The 19,673-nt window shown below is 41.4% G+C and overlaps 1 pseudogene; it reads right to left on the bottom strand.

Annotated features, from left to right (window-relative positions):
- The window catches only part of LOC115664344 (anaphase-promoting complex subunit 4-like), an 83,021-nt pseudogene that overhangs the window by 7,145 nt on the left and 56,203 nt on the right, over nt 1-19,673 (bottom strand).

Genomic DNA, 19,673 nt, shown 5'->3' with positions numbered 1-19,673 from the left:
TGTTTACTGTCTACACTATCTGACTCCTGGGTTATAGACTCTGGAGCCACTCATCATATATCTGGTAACCATAAGCTATTGTCTTACTTTCAGTCCACATCTTCTGAAGTGTCTAATTTTGTTACATTAGTTGATGGTTCACAATCTCATGTTTCTAGTACTGGAGTTGCTCGTTTAAGTCCTCTCTCACTGTCTTCTGTCTTACACCTCAAATCTCCCTATAATTTGATTTATGTTAGTTCATTGACTAAGGAACTGAACTGTTCAGTCACCTTTTCTTCATCTCACTGTGTTTTTCAGGATCTGAGGACTAGACAGATGATTGGTGGGGGACATGAATCAAATGGCCTGTACTATCTTGACAAGGAAATAATGGCTGCTGCAGCTGTGAAGCGCACATTCTTTGATGTGTATCGAATGCATTGTCGTGCTGGTCATCCACCACCAAACATTCTTCGACGTTTATTTCCTAAGTCTGAGTCTGTGAGTACTTTTCAATGTGAAGCTTGTCAGTTTGGTAAACATCATAGGACTTCTTTTCCTTCTCGTTTTCAGAGTCGTGTGTCTAGTCCATTTGAGTTAGTTCACTCAGATGTTTGGGATCCGTGTCATGTTTCTGATACTTCTGGTTTTAGATATTTTGTTACATTCGTAGATGATTTTTCTCGAATGACATGGTTGTTCTTAATAAAAGATCATACCGAGATTTTTCATTGCTTTCGCCTATTTTACTTTGAAGTATTGAATCAGTATAATGCATCTATTAAAACTTTGTGATCAGATAATGCTAAAGAATATCTTGCCTCCTCTACTGGTTTTCGATCCTTTCTTGAATCTCATGGTGTCACGTCCCGTACCCCACGAAGCGATAACATCCCACTCGATCGATTATGGTGCAACACTCCCAGGATACGTTGCCGACCCAAAACCCAATCAGAGATAAGGCACATGCGAAATCCACGTATATAAATATATATATACACCCGTACAATAACTCAGACAACCAAAGATAGCATAATAGTCAAAACCAATGAGACTGGAAATATACACATTACCTTTCTAGTAAAATATTTACAATAACTGATTTATACTAGGTACACTTATAAAAGCCAAAACGGGTCAAAAACCATTAACATCAAAAGAGGGTACATGGCTCGACGGTCAAACATCATATCTAACCGGGGCTCCTCCCAAAACGAATCGGCACACCTGTCATCCTCAAGGCTAGGGATCTGAAAAGAGTGGGTTTATACAACAATGAGACAAGCTCAGCGAGTATAACCCCTAAACCTAGGCTAGGCTAACATGCATTCTCCCGACAGACATACACAATCAGCATAACTATACAATTCACAATCATTCTTGGACCTGGGTCCTCGGCCCATATCACTTACCTGGCTGACCCTGCAGGTTAGCATTTCAATATAATGCTTAGCTCACATACAAGAACACGCTAATCACACGTACGTCATACGCATGCTCACGCTCATTAGTGTTCGAGTCACATGCCATTCACCAAATCTCGCACACTCGCATACTGACCCATGCGTTCTTATGCATGCTTATGCTATTCTTATGTCATAATCATATCTCGGCCCACTGGCCCACACAAGCATACTGGCAAATGCTCAATTTATTATTACGACCCAAAGGCCACAACCCGAAGGCCAACAATTGGTAATCCGACCCAAAGGCCCACAAGTCTTCGCGGCCAGCGTAAAAACGCATTACATGGCCCGGTGTCTCTAGCCTGCTACAAAGTGCATGAGGTGCAACACCGATCTCCTTACGAACCAAAGCCTGCTACAAAGTGCATGAGGCTGGTCGTCTTCCGGACATGCCGGGCATCGTCCTGCTACAAAGTGCATGAGGACGGCACGACCCGAAGGCCTTAAGTGATCACACGACACACTACCAATTTTTATTTGAACCTAGCGTAAAACGCATCGGGTAATTAGGTGATCACATATTCATGTCAGGCACGCATTCTCGCACAATTTCGTCACACGCCTCATTCTCGGCATACTCAATGCATGATCATGAAATGCAACACAGTGCAATATGAGCATCAATAAACGATAGGCACTCAGTCAAATCAAAGCCACCACATAGTGCCCAATTTATAAATAGCATGCTCACTTGACCAATTAGTACCGTGTGGCCCAATTTCCAATACACAATTCCATACTCAATTCAAGCCATCAATTGGCCAATCACACTCCGCACGATTCAGCCACACGAGCACGCAACATGGAATTTCACAATTAAGCACAATTAATCACCAATCAATCAATAGCCAATCACTCTGGGTCATTCCGGCCATTCAGCTAACAATTCTGGCTGTCCTATAAAATTCGATACGTACCTCAAAAATGCGGACAGCCACTATTTCCTCAATCCGGGCCCAATAATTATCTATAATAATCCCACTAAGTTCCTCGGATTTTATTTCCACCAATCAGTCTTCAATCCAGTCCGAAATATACACTGATAATACCTAAACCAGTCCAAAATACACCGATAATACCTAAGTCAGTCCAGAAAAACGCACTATCAGTCCTAATCCGGATTTAGGAGGTATACTCACTTAATTCTAGACCACGATGACGAGGAACGGCGGCCGATCACTGATGAACAGTGAAATCGGCGGCGGCGTTCCCGGGGGACGACGTACGGACGGCGTACGAACCCCTTGTACGACACTGTAGGGACCGTACGGACACTATACGAACCGTACGGGGGGACACTGTATGGACAGCGACGTACAGCAACGTACGAACGGGCTGGAGGTCATGACGGTAGCAGCTCGGCAGATCGGGCTCCGGCGTGGCGGCGATCGACCTCCAAGCGGTGGTACACGGCGGTTCCTTGCGCCGAGCGAGAAAGAAAGAGAGAGAAAGAGAGAGACGGGGTGGGCGGTGATGCTGGTGAGTGGTGGCTAGACGAGGCAGCAGCTGCGACGGTGGCCAGCGGTGCTTCGGCGACGCCGAACTCCGAGCGGCCGAAGGGGAGAAGCCGGCGAAGAAGGAGGAAACGTGGAGGAGGGGGGCTGATCTGTGGGGTTCTGGCCGAATGAGGGGGAGAGGAGAGAGAGAGAGATCATACCAGTCAAATATAGGGGACTAGGGGGCGCCACGTGTCGTTGATCCGGGCCATTTGACCGAAATACCCCTAATCTAACGGTCCTCATTCGATCCTATCCAATAATTGAGGGGCAAAAGGGTAATTGGGTCCAATAATGCAGCTGAAGACCCTCAATAATTATCCCAATAATTTCTCAAAAATTCGGACCCGAAAATAGCTCATGGGCAAAATGGTCATTTTTTCGATCCCGGGGCGAAATTCCAATTTTTGGCTAAATCAACCCTAAATGAGTGTGGCCAACATAATATGATATCAGAATCGCGAAAATAGCCTCTCAAGCCCTCGAAAATCGACTGCAAAGTCCTGGGGAATAAAATAATATTATTTTTCACTTCCGAGCCAAAATTTCAATTTTTAACCGAAACAACTTTGAATGTACGTGGCCACCCCAAAATGACATTGGCCTTGAAAAATAACCTTTTACGGCCTCAAAGTCCAAGTCGGTGTCCCGAGGGGCAAAATCGTAATTTTTCACCCCCGGACCGAAATTCCAATTTTCATCCGCAATAACTCCAAAGATGCATGGCCAGCATAATATGACGTCAGATTCCCAAAAATAGTCCCTTAAGCCATCGAAAATCGACATCAAAATCCGAGCCCAATTTCGTGATCAAAACTCGCTCGATTTCCAATTTTAGGGTCTCTCACTAACAGGCAGCTGTTTAGAGCATACGCGTATCGACCTAGGGTTATTTAAGTCATGATGGTCTTGATCATTGAGAGAATGAGAAATTATCACTAGTCCCAGAGGTCACGATCGTTCGGTTTAAGTTCAGGACTGGTTGGCCACGTGCACTTTCGGTCGTGTAGAATCACCTGCAATCCGATTGTACATCGTTGGCCTTGGCCAAACCATTTCCGTCACTTTACCTTGGATCGGCCTGTATCGGTCTAATATATTCCCTCATAAATTCTCGTGATCGGTGTCCAATTCACGATCGGGTCCCTGGTCCACGTACCACTTCCTAGTTAGCCATACCCTATTGGTTAGTATCCCGAGAGTGATCAGCTTTGGGCGAGACTCACTAAAATGAAATGCGAGATAATCTCAATCTTATTGATCTTGAAATTACATCGAAATTCAGGCTGTTACACATGGTATTCTTCATCAAACATCGTGTTCATACACTCCACAGCAAAATGGTGTAGCCGAACGCAAAAATCGTCATCTTCTTGATGTTGCTCGTTGTCTTATGTTTCATATGCATCTTCCTAAACATTTTTGGGGCTATGCTATACTTACAACTTGTTACTTGATTAATCGGCTTCCAACCTCTGTTTTTCAGGGGGAGACACCATTTTCTGTTTTACATCCAAACCTTCCTCCCTTTGCATTACCTTTACGTGTCTTCGGTTGCATTTGCTTTGTTCATCGTCTTTCTCCGGGTCTTGATAAATTAGATTCTCGTGCCAAGAAATGTGTCTTTGTAGGGTATTCTCGAACTCAAAAGGGCTATAAATGCTATAGTCCTACTCGTCATCGTCTGTTTGTGTCAGCTGATGTGACTTTCTTTAATGATCAAGCCTATTATGATACTCAATCAGATCCTACGGTGACTATTGAGGGTGACGAGTATGTCCTCCCAGCACTTCCTCCACTCTTTGTACCTCCAGCACCATCAACAGGATTTCAATTTGCCGAGCGCACATATCATAGACGTGCTGCAGCTCCTCCCATGGTAGTACCGATTCCACAAACATCTGATTTCATCAGTTGCGACACCATCCTTTGATCCTGATCCACCCATTGCTCTTCGGAAAGGTACACGTTCTTGTGTTGGTCGTCCTGTAGATCGCTATGCTCACTTTTCTGACCTTTCTTCTTGTCATTGTACTCATCATCCCATATCCAATTTCTTATCATATGCTCGTTTGTCTCCTACCTTTTCTACCTTTGTCTCGTCCTTGTCCACTATTTCTGTGCCCAGTAATGTTGCTGAAGCTCTTGCTCATCCTGGATGGCGACAAGCCATGGAAGATGAAATGAAGGCTCTTCTTGAGAATCGTACTTGGCAGCTCACATCATTACTTAAAGGCAAACAACCTGTTGGTTGTCGTTGGGTTTTCACTGTTAAGGTTCATCCTGATGGTTCTCTCGATCAATTGAAAGCTTGGTTAGTTGCCAAAGGATATACTCAGACATATGGTATTGATTATGATGATACTTTCTCACCTGTCGCCAAAATTCCATCTGTTTGTGTTCTTATTTCCCTAGTTGCACACTTTGGTTGGCATCTTCATCAATTGGATGTCAAAAATGCCTTCTTACATGGTGATTTGGCTGAAGAAGTCTATATGGAGCAACCACCCGGGTTTGTTGCTCAGGGGGAGAATCTGGTATGTCGTTTACGCAAGGCCTTATATGGACTCAAACAGTCTCCTCGTACTTGGTTTGGTAAATTCACTGATGCAGTTATCAAGTTTGGGTTAAAACAATGTCAAGTAGATCATTCAGTGTTTAGTTTTGTTTCATCAACAGGTTGTGTTCTTCTGGTGGTATATGTAGATGATATTATTATCACTGGTAGTGATTCGGTTGGTATTCAACAACTTAAGCAGTTTTTGCATACAGAATTTAATACTAAAGATCTGGGACGTCTACGATATTTTCTTGGAATTGAAGTTGCCTACTCACAGGCAGGCATCAATTTATCACAACGAAAATATGTGATTGATATTCTTAATGAGGTCGGATTTCTTGGAGCAAAACCAGTTGATACACCTATGGAACCTAATGTGAAACTTGATACAGAAAATGGAGAACCGTTACATGATCTAGTGAAATATCGAAGATTAGTGGGTAAGTTGAATTACCTTACTGTTACAAGGCCTAATATATCCTTTGCTGTGAGTGTAGTGCGTCAGTTTATGAGTTCCCCTCGTACTACTCATTGGAATGCCGTACTGCGAATTATTAAGTACTTGAAAGGAACACTAGGTAAAGGACTACTTTTCAAGAATTATGGTCATCTGAAAACTACAGGATTCTCTGACGCAGACTGGGCTGGATGTCCTACTGATAGGAGATCTACATCAGGGTATTGCGTCTTTCTTGGAGGTAATTTAGTTTCTTGGAAAAGTAAGAAACAACATGTAGTTCCCCGGTTGAGTGCTGAAGTAGAATATAGAGCTATGACACATGTGACATGTGAATTGATCTGGTTGAGGATGTTACTGTCAGAAATTGGTATGTCAACATCAGATCCATCAACATTATATTGTGATAATCAATCAGCCATCCATATTGCGAACAATCCTATCTTCCATGAGCGAACCAAACATATTGAGGTTGATTGTCACTTTATACGAGAGAAGGTCCAGAAGGGGGAGATCATTCTTCAACATGCAAGGACAGAGGATCAACTGGCAGATATTTTTACAAAATCCTTACGAGGGAATAGAGTGGATTTTTTATGTAACAAGTTGGGACTACTTGATATCTACGTCCCAACTTGAGAGGGAGTATTAGAATTATGATAATAAGGGTATAATTGTAATATTGTGTTTAGAGGGGTTTACGTTATGTTAAGTATATATATATTGTAATCCCTCATTAAAACATAATAGAATACATCTTTATCCTCTCAAACAAATAGGAACAATAAAATAACAAACATTTTTAAAAACCGGACCAGTGGTTCAACCGGTCAAACTGGTAGAACCAAGCTCTACCAGTTCAACTGATTGAACCGATTACATTTGATGTCATCTGATAGAATACTCAGCATATATTAGATTACACACATTCAGAACAAAAGAAGCCCAGTGAGTCGACAGAACCGCTTGAGCACAAAAGACAGGATTTAAGTTCTTAACAGCATCGTTCAATTTTCTAGTAAATTAGGCCAATACGGTCAACAAATAAATCATCCACCGCAAATTGAAGCGAGAAGATACCGGAGCAAATGGTTGGCACTCTTGTTGGTGACAAGAGGTTGGAGTTCCAAACCCCAACCCAAGTCCAACATTATTCCTTTAAATTTTTTGGAGGCCTAGAACGGGTCCAAACTAGTTGACAGGTTCGCTGGGTACCAGTTGACAGGTACACCTGGTTATCGGTTGAATGGGGTCAACGCACTACCTCTTGACCAATACTATTTCTGCTGGGGAACCAGACTGGATAGGTCTGGTTCCCAGTCCAACCAGAGCCACTTCTTAAAACTCTGAAAAGACCAGGAGTCGACAGAAAAGAAGAATATCCTAGTAATTTTCCTTTTGCCATCAATGTCTTAAGTAGTGAATTGACATGATCCGGAAAAATAGAACTTAGGATATCATGAGTAAGAAATCAATATGCAAGCTCTGGATCCACGAGTTACCTTCAATTGGTACAACTCCCAGTTATTTGCACAAGTGGTGCCGGCAATATGTACAAATGGAAGGTCACTGGCCTGCAAGATCGTCATCTAGGCATCTCCCAAGTTTTCACGAGCTTCATTCATCTTATTTAGCAACATAACAATTTGATGTTCCTGTTTCCAACAGAATATATTAGCCACATTTACAATTTTGGGCTTTGAAATATAAGATACCAAGCTTTTACCTTATATAGAGCCAAATCCACACAACAGTAACCAGGAGGGATGCACAACAAGATCGCTTCCAAAGGTCTTCCCTGCTTCACATTGCTTGAATCACTCGAAAGTCCCCTCACTACCGCTAAACAGTTCGTTACATCTACAGAAGACTCATCAGGTATTTGGAAGGAAATATAATCTGTAAACCCAATTTCATGGGTTTGATTAGATGAAGTAAATTCAGAGTCATCCTGCAGAGCCATACAGAGAAATGATTAGCATGAAAAAGCAGTATTACTCTGCACATGTGGATCTCTGGATAAAATTTGTAGTTTAAGATTAAAGGTATATACCTCATAGAAGGACAATGAAATGGTTCATTAGATTTAATTCACGATTCACAATCCATAGATTTTGTAAAATATGGGTTCCGAAAAAAAAAAAAAAAGGTCAACAAGTCAACAAGTCAAAAGAAGGAGCAGTGATGTTCGGCCCTTTTTAAGAAGCCCAGAGAGCACGAAACAGAACAGAAAAACAGAGACGAAAAGAAGAGAAAGGAGAGGAAGAGAAGAAGAAGAAGAAGAAGAAAGGGAGGGTTTTGCGCCGCGCGGACCTCGCCTAGCCGATTCAACTTCATATCGCAACGCACGGTAAGCACTCGCTGTTAGTGGTCTGCCCTAAGAATCAATCAAGGTTGATACTCTAATATTAGTTGTGGATTAGGTTGTGTCGGAAAACCGATCTTCACTATACTTAGGTAGTCATAATGTGTTGCTAGAGACCGCTTATGACTTGTGGGCCAAAAGAGTTTTGGGCACACTGCTAATGTTTAGTGAACCTACAGGGTCGCACACAATAGCGAACGGACTTAATATTGTCTATGCGCCTTGATCTACTTAAGAAGTAGATTTTAATTTATTCTCCTATTTAAATTATCTATGCGGTCGTACGCGTTATGAGATAACGATTAAACGTACGATTGAAGGTGGACGGTTTGGCGGGCCCAAATAGCCCGGCCCACTTCTTTTAATTCCGCTAGATAATGAGGCTGTATAAATAGATAGAGAATCGTTCTCTGTCTAGGGTTTTTTCGATAGAGTATCGAAAAGCAAAAGGCGTTCAAGAAAAAGGAACTTCAAGATCTTTCGCTAGCACGTGGATCGTTGGAGAATTCCGTTCGTGTGTGTGGATACCGGTAGAGGCGCAACACTTGGGGCGCTCATCCAGACACAATCAGTTGCTGATTTATTTTTGATCTGCAAAAGGTACGTACCGAAATTCCTTTTCGATTTCAATATACGCATGGATCCTGTCTAGGGTTCTATATTCCGCTGCGTTGTTTTTCGTTGATGAACCCTACAGTGGTATCAGAGCTGCTTGTGATATATTGAAGTTGAATTGGAAACCCTAATTGTTGATACATATGATGTATGCCTGAAGTGAGTCTAAATTAGGGTTAGAAGAATTTGAAATACGAATTGATATGATCAATTCAGAAGGAACGAAGCAGGGATGGGTCGATGTCGATCCTGTTCCGCTCGCGTCGAGGCAGTGACGGCGTCGCGCCTGGGCTGTTGCCCGAGGCGGAGACGGCGAAGCGAAGACGGCGGGCGGAAACGGCGTCGCGCCTGGGCTATTGCCCGAGGCGGGGACGCGCGGGCGGAGACGGCGGGCGGAGATGGCGGCGCGTCTGGGCTGTTGCGCGAGGCTGAGACGGCGGTCGGAGACGGGGGCGCGTCTGGGTCTGTTGCCCGAGGCGGAGACGGCAGCGCGCCTAGTCTTCCGGCGCGTCGAGGACTCGAGGCGTTCGGCCAGTTGCGTACGGTGAGGGCGCGGGAGGCGGCAGCGACGGATAGTCTCCCGAGAACACAGAATTGAGACTTCTGTTTATGTTTTCGGGACTCTCCTGGGAAACAGAATTGTGAATTCTGTCTAGGTTTCGGGGGCGCTGCCCCCGAGCCCCCGCGAGGGGCGCTGCCCCTTCGAACCCCGCTCGCTGACCGGTCAGCGAGACCACCGCAAGGGGCTCTGCCCCTTGACCCCGCGAGGGGCGCTGCCCCTCGACCCCGCAAGGGGGCGCAGCCCCCTTGACCCCTGCATGGAATTGGTCGTTCCCGTATAATTGATATATCTTTGTTGTTATAAGTGATGCTTTGTTGATGTTCAGAACATGCATACATTCACCACTACATAATTATTAAGAGTCCCTCATAAAATTAAGTAATAATATGATGCCTTTCCAATCATACACCTATTAAGACTTGAATCGTCAAAAGATGGGCCTGCCAAAGCAGGGTGTCTTTAACTATTTGAGTAAAATAGGATGGATAATGGTTATCCATAAGTCAAGATTGGTTTACTTAACGAGGCTATCAAAACGGTTTTGGGCCTTGAGGCATAGTGTTTGGGGATACGATATGAGATGTTAACCCCAATAACCAAGAGTTGTATTCGATACAATTGACAAATAGTTGTCTACCTAAATAACTTAGTCTTGAGCGGTAAGCCAAAGTTTACTCGAGTCTTGGTAAAATATGGATCTTGGTCCACTATACTTATTGGGACACATGTTATAAAAGTATAGTTGGAGTTTATTATTTATAATGTTAATGAACAATTCACTTTGCATATTTGTTGTAGATAATGGCAAATAGCTCTGCATCACACTTTTCACTGCGATCTGTCCTTGAGAAGGACAAATTGAATGGTTCGAATTTTTTGGACTGGTATAGAAGCTTGAGAATTGTTCTCAAGCAGGAGAAAAAGGATTATGTCCTGGAGAAACCACTCCCTCAGAAGGCACCTCCTTCCAACGCTCCCCATGCTGAAAGGAATGCTTATCAGAAGCATAAAGATGATGCATTGGATGCATCATGTCTAATGTTAGCTACCATGAACTCAGACCTTCAGAAGCAGTTTGAGAACGTGGATGCCTATGATATGATCATGAACCTGAAAAATTTGTTTCAGGAACAGGCACGCACTGAAAGGTACCAAACGGTAAAGACCTTAATTGAGTGCAAGCTAGCAAGTGGGAGCTCAGTTAGCCCACATGTCATAAAGATGATAGGTTATATTGAAAACCTGGAGCGACTGGGCTCTCCCATTAGCCAAGAGTTGGCTACTGACATTATTCTTCAGTCATTGCCTCAAGATTATGACACGTTTGTTATGAACTATAACATGCATAATTTGAATAAGTCTTTGACTGAACTGCATGGGATGCTCAAAACTGCTGAGCAGAATATCAAGAAGGACCCTACCCCTAATGTTCTCATGGTTCAAAAAGGGAAAGGCTTTAAGAAGCCAGGTAAGGTCAAGGGTAAGGGCAAGGGCACTAAGCCTAAACCCAAATCCAAGACCAAACCGGGTCCGATCATTGCGTCTTTGTATGCTTCCATTGTGGGGAGAATGGACATTGGAAGAGGAATTGCAAGAAATATTTGGAGGATCTCGAAGAAAAAGGGAAGTGAGACTTCCGATTCAGGTATTTATGTTATAGAAGTAAATGTTACTACTAGTTCTACTTCATGGGTATTGGATACCGGTTGTGGTACTCACATTTGTATGAATGTGCAGGGACTAAAACGAAGTAGAACACTTACAAAAGGTGAAGTGGAGCTACGTGTTGGGAATGGAGCAAGAGTTGCTGCATTAGCCGTAGGAACATATGATGTAGCTTTACCTTCTGGCATGTTTTTAGAACTGAATAATTGCTACTATGTACCTGCTATACGCAGGAATATTATTTCTGTTTCTTGTTTGGACAAGGAAGGTTTCTGTTTTGATATAAAGAACAATAGTTGTTCGTTTTATCTTAATGGATTATTTTATGGTAGCGCCCATATTGTGGATGGGATATATGTTCTAAGTCTTGATGTGCCAATCTATAATATAAATACAAAAAGGTTTAAATCTAATGATTTGAATCCAACCTACGTATGGCATTGTCGATTAGGTCACATAAACGAGAAACGAATTCACAAGCTTCTTAGCGATGGACTATTAAATTCATTTGATTTTGAATCATTTGATACATGTGAATCTTGTTTAGTTGGAAAAATGACAAAAGCTCCTTTTACTAATCAAAGTGAGAGGACAAAAGAATTATTGGCCCTTATACATACTGATGTGTGTGGACCACTAAGTTCTACGGCCAGAGGAGGTTATCAGTACTTCATTACATTTACTGATGATTTCAGTAGATATGGATATGTTTACTTGATGAAACATAAATCTGACTCCTTTGAAAAGTTCAAGGAATTTCAGAATGAAGTACAAAATCAACTTGGCAAGAATATCAAGGCTCTTCGATCTGATCGAGGTGGAGAATATTTAAGCCAAGAGTTCAATGACCATCTCAAAGAGTGTGGAATTGTTTCACAGCTCACTCCCCCTGGAACACCACAGTGGAATGGTGTCTCTGAGAGGAGAAATCGAACTTTGTTAGACATGGTTCGATCAATGATGAGTCATTCAGATCTTCCATTATCTTTCTGGGGATATGCACTCGAGACAGCTGCGTTTACACTAAATAGAAGTCCATCAAAAGCTATAGAGAAGACACCATATGAGATGTGGACAGGAAAAGTTCCTAGTATGTCTTTTCTAAAGATTTGGGGTTGCGAAGCTTATGTAAAACGTTTACTTTCTGATAAGCTTGGACCCAAATCTGATAAATGCTTCTTTGTCGGATATCCTAAAGAAACGAAAGGATATCACTTTTATAATCCATCAGAGAATAAAGTGTTTGTTGCTCGAAATGGTGTCTTTTTAGAGAAAGAGTTTCTTACTAAAGGAACCAGTGGGAGTAAGGTAAACCTCGAAGAAGTTATTGTGCCACAAGAGGGTGTTCCAGTTCATGAGGAACCTCAATTAGATCTACAAAGAGTTGTAGAGTCTACTCCAGTGGGCACCTATAGTTCGTAGGTCTGAAAGAACACATCGTGAGCCTATGAGATATGGTTTTCACGTGACAGAACATCGTCATCTATTGTTAATAGAAAATGATGAACCTACGACCTATACAGAAGCTATGATGGGCCCAGGACTCCGATAAATGGCTTCAGGCCATGAAATCCGAAATGGACTCGATGTATCAAAACAAAGTTTGGACTTTGATTGATCCACCCGAAGGTGTCAAACCTATAGGGTGCAAGTGGGTTTTCAAGAAGAAAACTGATATGGATGGGAATGTTCACATCTATAAAGCACGGCTAGTAGCTAAAGGTTTCAAACAAACTCATGGTATTGACTATGACGAGACCTTTTCGCCAGTGGCCATGCTTAAGTCCATTCGGATTATCCTAGCGTTTGCTGCATATTATGACTATGAAATATGGCAAATGGATGTAAAGACAGCTTTCCTTAACGGAAATCTTGAGGAGGATGTGTATATGACACAACCTGAAGGCTTTACATCACCAGATAACACTGGGAAGATATGCAAGCTTCAACGTTCTATTTATGGATTGAAGCAGGCATCACGGAGCTGGAATATTCGTTTCGATGAAACTGTCAAAGAGTTTGGCTTCATCAGAAACAAAGAAGAAGCTTGTGTATACAAGAAGTCTAGTGGGAGTGCAATTGTGTTTCTAGTGTTGTATGTGGATGACATACTACTCATTGGAAACGACATTCCTATGCTTCAGTCAGTTAAGACATCGCTAGGAAAATTTTTCTCCATGAAGGACATGGGAGAAGCAAACTATATCTTGGGGATCAGGATCTATAGAGATAGATCTAAGAGACTTATTGGACTGAGTCAAAGTACATATGTTGACAAAGTCATCAATAGGTTTAATATGCAAGATTCCAAGAAAGGTTTTCTCCCAATGACACATGGCATAAGTCTTAGCAAGACTCAGTGTCCTTCAACACAAGATGAGCGAGACCGCATGAGTAGGATTCCTTATGCATCAGCTGTGGGATCCATCATGTATGCTATGTTATGCACTCGTCCTGACGTTGCTTATGCATTGAGCATGACAAGTAGATACCAGTCAGATCCAGGGGAACCTCACTGGATTGCTGTCAAGAATATCCTTAAGTACTTGAGAAGAACTAAGGATTTATTCTTAGTCTATGGAGGTGAGGAACAGATCACTGTAAATGGTTACACTGATGCTAGTTTCCAAACCGACAAAGACGACCTACGATCGCAGTCAGGTTTTGTCTTTTGCGTGAATGGTGGAGCGGTGTGCTGGAAAAGTTCCAAGCGGGAAACTCTTGCGATTCTACGACGTGCCGAGTATATTGTTGCTAGCATCAAAGGAAGCTGTTTGGATTCGAAAGTTCATAGAAGAACTGGGAATCAGTCCCACTAGTTCGATTCCAGTGGACCTCTATTGTGACAGCAATGGGGCCATAGCTTTGGGTAAAGAGCCTAGGTCTCACCAGAAGACCAAACACATACTCAGGAAGTATCATCTCATTCGAGAATTCATTGAAAGAGGTGATGTCAAGTTGTGCAAAGTTGCAACGGAGTTGAATACAGCCGATCCGTTGACGAAGGCTCTTCCACAACCTAAGCATGAGCGTCATTGTAACGCTTTAGGCCTTAGACACATTAGTGATTGGTCTTGATGTGAGTGGGAGTATATGTGATATACATTTTCATTGTTCATTAATAAAATATATATTATATTTGATTTCGATTTAATTTGAGTATATAGTTGAATGCGAAATCTTTATCCCCTGAATATTGAATATCCTTAATAGATAATCAAATATGTGATTTGATCGTGAAATTCTATTGATAGAGTGGATATTAATGTTCTAAATGTCCCTAGTCAATTTGCCATTGTGCATTGGGACGCAAATGGCATTTGAGACTAGTATGTGAGTCAACTGATGATCAAGTTTCACGGGTCATGAATATAGAGATATAAAGTTGATCACATGGAATACATGTTGGAGAACATTGTATTGGACTGACCCGCTATGAGAATACTGTAGGATTGTTATATAATGTCATCAGTATTTCTCATCACAGCTATAGAGTATAGTCCTTTGACCTGAGTCTACCATGGTTTACTAGACGTGGATTGGCATGCTTTAACATTGCCAAACGTCAGCCGTAACAGGTGATTATAAAGGTAATGACTGGGTATGTCATGAAGCGTGCTGAGTGATGTGAGTAGACAAGATGGGATTTGTCCCTCTCATATAACGAGGGTATGATTTCCTGGCCTCCCGTAGAGTTGAGACTGTGAAATGCATGGCCATGCTCAAGTGAGTTGAAGAGTCAACTACTTGTTTTGACAGTCTAACTGCGGTATCGGGAAAATGAGTTTAAGCTATGTAAGGATGACACTTGTCCTGTCTTATGCTTAACTCGGAAATCAAGTGACAAAAGAGACTTAGTTTATATGATTGGTTCTAGTGCAAGTGGGAGATTGTTAGTGGTCTGCCCTAAGAATCAATCAAGGTTGATACTCTAATATTAGTTGTGGATTAGGTTGTGTCGGAAAACCGATCTTCACTATACTTAGGTAGTCATAATGTGTTGCTAGAGACCGCTTATGACTTGTGGGCCAAAAGAGTTTTGGGCACACTGCTAATGTTTAGTGAACCTACAGGGTCGCACACAATAGCGAACGGACTTAATATTGTCTATGCGCCTTGATCTACTTAAGAAGTAGATTTTAATTTATTCTCCTATTTAAATTATCTATGCGGTCGTACGCGTTATGAGATAACGATTAAACGTACGATTGAAGGTGGACGGTTTGGCGGGCCCAAATAGCCCGGCCCACTTCTTTTAATTCCGCTAGATAATGAGGCTGTATAAATAGATAGAGAATCGTTCTCTGTCTAGGGTTTTTTTCGATAGAGTATCGAAAAGCAAAAGGCGTTCAAGAAAAAGGAACTTCAAGATCTTTCGCTAGCACGTGGATCGTTGGAGAATTCCGTTCGTGTGTGTGGATACCGGTAGAGGCGCAACACTTGGGGCGCTCATCCAGACACAATCAGTTGCTGATTTATTTTTGATCTGCAAAAGGTACGTACCGAAATTCCTTTTCGATTTCAATATACGCATGGATCCTGTCTAGGGTTCTATATTCCGCTGCGTTGTTTTTCGTTGATGAACCCTACACTCGCGTCCCTCGTTCGTTTGATTAGAGAAGTTTTCCAATTTAGGATTTAAATTCGGAATTTTGGGAAATTTGAGCGGCAAAGTCAGATTTTTGAGTCGTTGAGCTGTGTATTTTTATAGAATTGGTAGTTTACGGTGTTGCGGAGCCGTGGGATTTTACGGAACCTGATTTGGACTTACGGTTTGCCGGATATGAATTTTTGAAGTTGAGTGCGTGCAGTGAACAGTGCGCGAACAGTGGTTTTTAGGCCGATTTTCGTCAGTTTTCGGCTCGATTTTGGGGCTGCCAAGTTGGGATTCCTGTAGTGCTCTGAATAAGCTTTCTCTTGACTATAAGTTTGCTTAGAACGGAATTTAGTGGAGAAAGTTATGGCACAATTAAATTTCACGCTCAAGTTCCGCGTCGTGGACGAATTTGGATAATCGCTTTAGACGAGTGATTTGGGAGTGTCTTTTAGTCGTTATATCAGCATCTAAGCCTAGTTGAGCCGAATCATAGTTGAAGTATCATTTTACTCGGTTTTGATATCGTTTTTCGACTTATTGTTAGGTATTCGAGTGCGTCGACTTGAGAAACCGCCGTAAGTTAGTTTTTCAGCTTTTCAAAGTGAGTGGTACTATTTCTTCTTTGAATTTGTAAACTCATGTTTAGAAAATGATATGTATTAGATATGTTACCATATAAGAAATGGCATTTTGATTGCATAAAATTGGATCGAGCATTTATTGCCATTTTGAGTATTTAAAATGAAAGATTATCTTTTGATTTCGGTTTGAATTTACTGAATGTAAAAGGGTTTGTGAAACCTTTTGTGAAAGACTTATGAGGAGTTCTTGAGTTTGAATGTGATTTTTTTTGAAGGGTTGTATACCCGTTTGCAAAATGATTATTTTGAATATTGGTGATTTTGATTGTGGATTGGATTTGCTGGTATGGGAGGATGTGGATTTTGATGCTCAGTGTCCCTGTGAACCCAAATGAGGGGTTCTGGGTATGCGCATACTAGTCTAGGATATCCTTGTGGGCCGAGCCACCGGCTTATAGTAGGTGGAGACCTTGCCAAGGGGGGAATCTTGGTCGCCTTTCACGGGGCGTTATTCGTGATTATACTTAGATTTCTGAGTATGAGATTGGCCAATGGAATAGACCATTGGCGTGTACTTTTCGACGAGATTGGCCAATGGAATTGACCATTGGTTTCTCCTTTGATATTATTAATTAAAACGAGATTTTCTATTGTGAAAAGGTTATGTTTAAACTGGTATATAACGTATTTTGACTTTGAAGTTGGTGATATGTTGGAGTTGGGATTAATTGAGCTTTTGTTTGGTCTTATAACTGTGTGCATAGTGGGTGCTCGATCTACCTAGAAGAAATGTATTACTCACTGAGCCATGGTAGCTCATTCCTCTCATCTAACTTGTTTTTCAGGTTCTTCATCGAGACGCTAGTAGGCGTAAGAGTTCCGGTGTCGGGGAGATCATTTTGATAGTTGGGACTTTTTGGTACGAGTTACACATGGATGTGGAGCTTAATGTACTTAGCTTTTTTGGTGGATTGTAGTTAACTCTGATATTGTAACCAAATAAACTTTATATCATGTATATATGTGGTTGCATATATTTTGATATCATGTGAGTTTTGGTTATGTTTAGGCTGCGTCCTTTTGTGAAAGGATGGCCGTGTCATGCCCTTATTCTTGTTGAGTTTGGGGTGTGACAGATTTAATATTTTGATTCATGACTTATATTTTCATGTGACAACTATGGGTGATCATGAGTGGTAATCATGTCATGTCATGTAATCTAAGTAAACAATTGTCCCAACTTATTTAGCAACCTGACCTATCTCGACCTATTTATATTTAGTTCAGTAAGTTTTATGACAATAAATCATACATGAATTGTGTTTTAGTATTGGTCACAAATTACACCATACAAATACAAGATTTTATGTAAACCCAGGACCCAGTAAGCTTAAGGTTTTAACATTGATGAAGATATGCACATTGTACATATTGTATTAGTTATGCTATGTCGGTCATGTTTGGATTGGAATGACCCACTCAATCTATTTAGTTAAACAGGCTATATATGTCTCCTCATTTATTGACCTATTTAAAAAATGGGCCATGTTCAACGATTTAATAAGATTTGTTAAGCTTATCCTGCACAGATTGATCTATCTAACAGTCCATATTAACTTGACATTGGCAAACATGACCAGTAAACGTGGATTGCCATCTCTATTAGCAGCTAATTGTTCATTCCACAAGCTTTCTGTTTGCATTGCATCATGCAGCCTTTAAGCAATTCAGAACATTTCCCAAGAGAGATCAGAGAACACATTCTGATGATAAAGGATTCTTGCAGGAGAAATTTCTTTTTGAGAAGTAATGAGAGTATCATTACTGCAATAGCATGGAAAACTTACTTCTACATCATGCAGTGAAGCCGTACCATCTTAAAGTCCCAAGACAAACAACCTTGCCATCAGGACCCCAGCATAGTGATGTTATACATTTACCTGGAGTAGATTAGATTAATTAAGAGAAGCCACTATTGAAGACATAATGAATGTGCAAAGAAAAGTGGGTTCATAAAAAACAACCAAAAAAGCGACATTGAGAGAGAGAGAAAGAATGAATAATTTCTTCACAATAAAATTAATAGAAGGAGACGGAAGATGGAGAACGCACAGTAATAAGAAAATGTTAATCAAAATCTGTGAATTGAGGCAAAGCGTCATAACAGTACAAGATAACTAAGAGGGATATCAGTCACTTAATATGGGATTTCTTTGGGCTAGTAGGTCATCTAAAGTGAGGGGAATCTATATCTTTTTGGCAGCCTCCAATCCATTATCTCAATCCAAAAACGAATCTTGTTGTTCCGCCTTGGAACCTTGAGGTGGAGTGGATCCATGAAAACTTACTTCAGGCAAGGATCACTAGTGTACTAGTATCTACAACTTAGGGTCTCAACAGAAACCATTCAAGGGTTGGCTCAAGTATTATGGTGCACTCAACAACATGTTCTCCAAATCCAGAAGACTATATGATGCGTGAAGCATTTAGATATTTCTGGAGAAAAAATGCCTCCTCTCTAAATTTTTCTAGTGAGAATAGATAGCAAAAACTGCTAAGGCCAGGCATCTAATCCTAAGCTCTTACGAATTTGAATTACCAAGTCATATAAGACCTTTAACATACTTGGATGCAGCTCCCTCTATACTCCTAGTCTCTGGGCTTTCTCCAATTCGTAACTCCATCCCTCTCAACCAGATTGTCATACAAGCATGCAGCATAGCTTGAGATATCCTATTAACAAGTAAGTTCAACTCCTACCAGCGAACTTGATTAATCAAAATGATGTGACGAAATGCCCGTCTGTAATCAGAAGAAGATAATTAACTTCAGGTAGTACAAAATTTTAGAAACTTTCCAGCCTATACTCTACAATCTAGTATATATTAAGTATCTCCTTGTAGGGAACGCTCAATCAGTAAAAAAGAGGAAGAAGAAGAGCCAGAAGTAGCATTACATTGTGAGAATCAGCATTAGAGGCTTGACAGCACTGAGATGGTATTTTGCAGGGCCTAAACCTACCAACTCCATGAGGGCATCCAGCATTTCTGCATCTGACATAGCTAGTCTATCTAGCACAAATGACATCCCCTCCAATTCAAGTTCTTTATTTTCATGGACACTTCAACTGGTGTACCCCAGAAGGGAAACAAGATGGCAATACAGCAGTATGGTACACTTCCGGTTGGTCTATAAGACTGTCGGTTAAGTTAGGGAAAAAATTTCCCAAGGCATTTTGTCTGAAATTTGATAGGAATCTATCGCGCCTATAACTAAAAGTCCCTCCATTCAACTGATATCAGCTTGGAATTCTTTATTTGCAACAAA

This window comes from Syzygium oleosum, unplaced genomic scaffold (genome assembly GCF_021117445.2).
Source record: "Syzygium oleosum isolate NSW1041296 unplaced genomic scaffold, Sole_v2.1 Sole_v2.11, whole genome shotgun sequence".
NCBI classification, from domain to species: domain Eukaryota; kingdom Viridiplantae; phylum Streptophyta; class Magnoliopsida; order Myrtales; family Myrtaceae; genus Syzygium; species Syzygium oleosum.
Note: the sequence above shows the minus strand (reverse complement) of the source record. Positions and strands in the feature narration are given on the sequence as shown.